This window comes from Bos indicus, chromosome 15 (assembly GCF_029378745.1).
Source record: "Bos indicus isolate NIAB-ARS_2022 breed Sahiwal x Tharparkar chromosome 15, NIAB-ARS_B.indTharparkar_mat_pri_1.0, whole genome shotgun sequence".
NCBI lineage: Eukaryota > Metazoa > Chordata > Mammalia > Artiodactyla > Bovidae > Bos > Bos indicus.
This window is the reverse complement of record NC_091774.1, coordinates 50,772,398-50,778,050: the sequence shown is the minus strand read 5'-3', so window position 1 is coordinate 50,778,050 and position 5,653 is coordinate 50,772,398. Positions and strand designations below refer to the sequence as shown.

General features: G+C 35.8%; 1 pseudogene; it reads right to left on the bottom strand.

Moving 5' to 3' along the window:
• Positions 1 to 2,577: 2,577 nt before the first annotated feature.
• On the bottom strand, positions 2,578 to 3,534 carry LOC139187169 (olfactory receptor 51F1-like; annotated as a pseudogene).
• Positions 3,535 to 5,653: the final 2,119 nt, after the last annotated feature.

Sequence of the window (5,653 nt, the reverse complement as noted above, 5' to 3'; positions counted from 1 at the left end):
CAAGGAGGACTTTGGCTTTTTCTATAACATCTTTTATTAGTGGCAATATATTTATTATTATTTCTTGTATAACTAAAATTTAATTCAAAAGCCATTTTCAAAGCTTTTTTCTGACTACTTGACAGCAAACAGGAGGAAAAGGGACAATGTTAGAGGTCTATAAACTTAAAAGGAAGCCAAGATTTAGTGTAGAAAGTTAAGTGTTGGAGATGAAAGAGATATTTTGATATTAGAACAGTCAAGAAATACAGATTCATAGCATGCAGAAGCAAAAGGAAAGTGAGCATTTGAAGATGGTTTATAAGTTTTTAACTCTGGCACTGGAAAAAATTTCCAAACTTACCTAATAGCAGCAGTTCTGGAAAACACATTCAATTTTTTAAAAATGGCTTAAATTATTTTTAGTCATATTGAGCTTTATGGAAACTGGGATAAGTTCCTGAGAGTGCAATCTCAAGTTCCAAAGTAACCCTTTCTCTATATGATTGAGAAATTCAGAACTGATCAATTACTAGATAACACAGGCAGAAAAACTGGGATAAGTTATAAGAGCGATTTCTTGTGCTATACTTGCCAAACATTGAATTGAAACCTTATCACTGGAATTGTTCAGAAGGACAATTTGATAGTCTATTATGTTCAGTCCAACTCAACAACTATCACTATGTCTGCTCTGTGAGAGACGTTTTGCTATGTGGTGTAGAAGTTTCAAAGAAAATCAAGGCATTTTTTTTTTTTTTCATTTAAGGAATTTATAGTCTTGTGGAAAGGATAATAATTATATACAAATGTATAGTCAAAACTTTTAAAGACAAAAAGTGTACAGATAAAGCACTTAAAAGGTAAATTATGGGAAGGAGAGATCAGATGTCACCGAAAAAATCATAAAAAACTTAATGAAGAAGATATTTAATGAGGAGTCTTGAGATATCAGTAGAGTTTCAAGTTGGAGCTATAGGTGTCAGGATTGAAGTGGAGTCAACAGTAAAACACACCATTAGGAAAGTTTCATGTACATGATGGAGCATTTAGCAGACTGATTTTCTTAGAATTGCAGAATATGTGAAGAGATAAAAAGATGGACTTTCAACTTTATAGCAAAATTGACCCAGAATTGTGGAGGAATTCATCACAGACAGGAATTTCTTCTTCATTTAGTTAGTGTATAATGAATAACCATGAAAGAGATGTTTGTTGGTTTGTTTTTAAATTTTAATACAAATTGATTCAGCTATTTGGAAAATTATCTCAAAATGAATGATGGGTGTTTTGGGGCAAAAATATGATTAGAGAAAGGAATTTGTTTAGTCATCTGTAATTAGGCTAACTGAGAGATAGTGAGATTCTGAATTCATAATTTAGTGGTGTAAAAGGTAAGATTTCCTTAGATGGGATTAACTAAATCATGGAGATAACTGAATTGGAATATTTGGTTCCACTGGACTATAAAATTACATATGTTTAGTGGAAAATTCTGAAAGAGATGGAAATACCAGACCACCTGACTTGCCTCTTGAGAAACCTGTACGCAGGTCAGGAAGCAACAGTTAGAACTGGACATGGAACAACATACGGGTCCCAAATAGGAAGAGGAGTATGTCAAGGCTGTATATTGTCACCCTGCTTATTTAACTTCTATGCAGAGTACATCATGAGAAACCCTGGGCTGGAAGAAACACAAGCTGGAATCAAGATTGCCAGGAGAAATATCAATAACCTCAGATATGCAGATGACACCACCTTTATGGCAGAAAGTGAAGAGGAACTCAAAAGCCTCTTGATGAAAGTGAAAGTGGAGAGTGAAAAAGTTGGCTTAAAGATCAACATTCAGAAAATGAAGATTGTGGCATCGGGTCCCATCACATCATGGGAAATAGATGAGGAAACAGTGGAAACAGTGTCAGACTTTATTTTTGGGGGCTCCAAAATCACTGCAGATGGTGATTGCAGCCATAAAATTAAAAGATGCTTACTCCTTGGAAGGAAGGTTATGACCAACCTAGACAGCATATTCAAAAGCAGAGACATTACTTTGCCAACAAAGGTCCATCTGGTCAAGGCTATGGTTTTTCCAGTGGTCATATATGGATGTGACAGTTGGACTGTGAAGAAAGCTGAGCGCCAAAGAATTGATGCTTTTGAACTGTGGTGTTGGAGAAGACTCTTGAGAGTCCCTTGGATTGCAAGGAGATCCAACCAGTCCATCCTAAAGGAGACCAGTCCTGGGTGTTCATTGGAAAGACTGATGCTGGGGCTGAAACTCTAATACTTTGGCCACCTTATGCGAAGAGTTGACTCATTGGGAAAGACTCTGAAGCTGGGAGGGATTGGGGGCAGGAGGAGAAGGGGACGACAGAGGATGGGATGGCTGGATGGCATCACCGACTCGATGCATATGAGTCTGGGTGAACTCCGGGAGTTGGTGATGGACAGGGATGCCTGGCGTGCTGTGCTTCATGGGGGTTGCAAAGAGTTGGACACAACTGAGTGACTGAACTGAACTGAACTGAACTGAAAACTCCAATTTGTGATAAATCTTCACTAACTTTGAAATAGATATTTGTGATAGCAGAATTGTTAAAGATGAGTTCCCTTGAAATATAAAAGTTTGAGCATAGCTTTTTGAATTGGCTTTGTTTTTACACTATAGATGATGGGATTCATCATCTATATCCCTCAGGAGGGATGAGCAAGTATACATTAGCAATGAGTGTGGGCACATAAGATGGAGCATGTTTTCTAAATCTGTGAACAAAAGACAGGCTGGTCAAAGGGATGTAGAATATGGCCACAACAGTGATATGAGAAATGCAGGTGCCTGAAGGCCTTCTTCCTCTCCTCTGGGGATGCAATGTTGAGAACCGAGCAAATGATCAAGACATAGGAAAACAGGATAAAGACAGAGTCCACCCCAGCAGTAGAGATAATTGCAGTTAGTCCAAATACACTATTGATCTTTATATCTGAACATGAGAGCTTCATCACATCAGGGTGGAAGCAGTAGGAGTGATGGAGCACATGACTATGGCAGAATGATAGACATTTAAGAAGCAGGACTAGTGGTGTCAGAATGACTGTCCCCCTGGTGATGACTGCTAGACCAATCTGTGCAATCCTCGTGTGCGTTAGAATGGTAGCATATCTCAGGCGGTTAGAAATGGCCACAAAATGGTCAAAGGCCATAGCCAGGAGCACCGAAGATTCCATGAAAGTGAAGAGGTGAATGAAGAACATCTGTGAGAAGCAAGCACTGAAGCTGATTTCCCAGGCATTGACCCAGAAGATTCCCAGTACTGTCACCAGTGTTGAGCTGCATAAGCCAATGTCGGTGGTGGACAACATGGACAGGAAGTAGTACATGGGCTCATGGAGGCTTGGCTCAGTGAGGACTATGAACAGGATCAAAGTATTTCCAGAAAGGGCAGTCAAATAAAGGCAGCAGAATGGGACGGAGATCCAGGTGTGCGCACATTCAAGTCCAGGGATGCCAGTCAAGAGGAAAGTTGGCAAAGTGGAGTTATGGAGGATTGGCATTAATGTATGCAGGAGTGGAATTCTCTTGTTTGATCTTGACTTTCTAAATTCAAAATTTATTTTTAATTTAAGCTTACTATAAATTTAGTAAAGTTCACAAAACTTCAGAGTACAGCTAAGTCTGGCATCTATATACACCTATGCAACCACTTCCATGATCAACTGATACATCCTTACCACCAACCTAGAAGGCTTCCTAATGCTTCATCCTTAACAATGTCTTCTCCTGCAGTAACCATTGTTCTGACTTCTAGTACTACAATTACTTCTCTCTGTTCTTGAGCTTGATATAATAGAATCATGTAGTATTTATAATTGCATCTTGCTTCTTACACCAATATTATGTCTGTGATTTTCATCACTGAAATAAGATATTGAGTTCAATTTAATTTCAATTTACTTAGCTAAATATATTTGATGTTTATCACTTATTATCTTATACTCTGACCAATATTTTTATTACATATTTTATTCTTCAACTGGATTGTAAACTTCTACTTGAGAATGGGAGTTAATCTTAATTCTGCTACATGAGAATAGGAGTGAATTTTAGCTAATCTTTGCTTCAAAGAATTCATTGCTCATAGTAGATATTCAGTATGTTTCTGGTAATTGATTTATATTTTATTTGCCTTCCTGAAATACTCTATTTAACCATGAGCAGAACTTGGTCTAAGAAAACAATTGACTAATTTTGCCTTGGAATTTTAGAATTATTAAACTCAGATTATAAGTGAAAAGTCATTTTAACTTAGCAGGGAAACCTCTCTTTGTCAGGTTCCACATATACCTAAGACTCTATCCCAGATAACATCAGTTTATCCTGCCTCATTACATTTATTTACTAAAGTGAACTAGAGGGAAGATGCTTCAGGTCCTGTGAATCTGCAGCTTGATACTGTTTTTAATTTGTAACATTAAAATACTGCCTTGTTTACCTTTATAGAGTCTGCCTTTGTTGCGCTAAAAATCAATAGGGAAAAATCTTCTTTTGTATCACGTATTCCTTGGTCCTTAATCTAGTCTTTGATCTCTTATAGGGTTGTTCAGGTGTACAATATTGTATGAATCTTAGACAGTGTTCTATATAATGTTATAGGTATTTTACAAAGATTATTTCATTTGAACCTATGATAAACCTGAGAGAGATATTTTTATTACAGATAAAACAAAGAGAAGTTCAGAAGTTGTTATAAATTACTAAAGGTCATAAAATTTGGAAGAGATCACACTGAGAATCAGAAAATAAGACTTTAGAACTTGTGCTGTTAAAAACTATACTATACTTCCTAATGAAAATAATAATTATAATAATAATAATGATAATTACTTATATTTCAACAGTAATATAACTCTCTATTAATAAATATGGCAAATATTTGCATAAATTAAAAAATATGGCAAATAAATATGGCAATATTAGAGAAATCTATGTTTTCAAATCTCCTATATAATATTTTTATGGTTCATAGAGGAAGCAACTGTATTTCTGGATTGTGTATGTTTTGGAGGACATGTAGATACATTATTGAAACAATTTATCAAACAATTTAGCAAACAGGAAATTCTTAAGCATAATATGGGATACATAAATTCAAATTAATCTATAGTGGACATAAATTTATTGTAAAAATAAACCTATTGTCCAAATATATTTTGAGCTCATTTAAGACTTCTGTTTTTACTTTGAAAGCCATACAAGATAATTTCCATTAAGTATATCCATTTTTGCACAATTTTATCATCAAATCAACTACATAACTTACTTATGAATGTAGTCAAAGTTTAGTTTGACTATTTCTACAACATGTTGTTATCTATTTATACATACTTTCAATTCCATAGGCGTCTCATTGATAATGTTATTTTATTCATTTATTTTCCAACTTTAAAATATTTATTTAATCTGAAGTTAATCTCCTAAACACTTCCCTAGTAACTTAGTGGTAAAGAATCTGCCTGCCAATGCAAGGGTCATGGGTTCCACTCCTGGGTCAGAAATATTCCCTGGAGAAAGAAATGGCAACTCACTCCAGTATTCTTGCCTGGTAAATCCCATGGACAGAGGAACCTGGTGGACTATACAGTCCATGGGGTTGAAAAAGAGTCGGACACAACT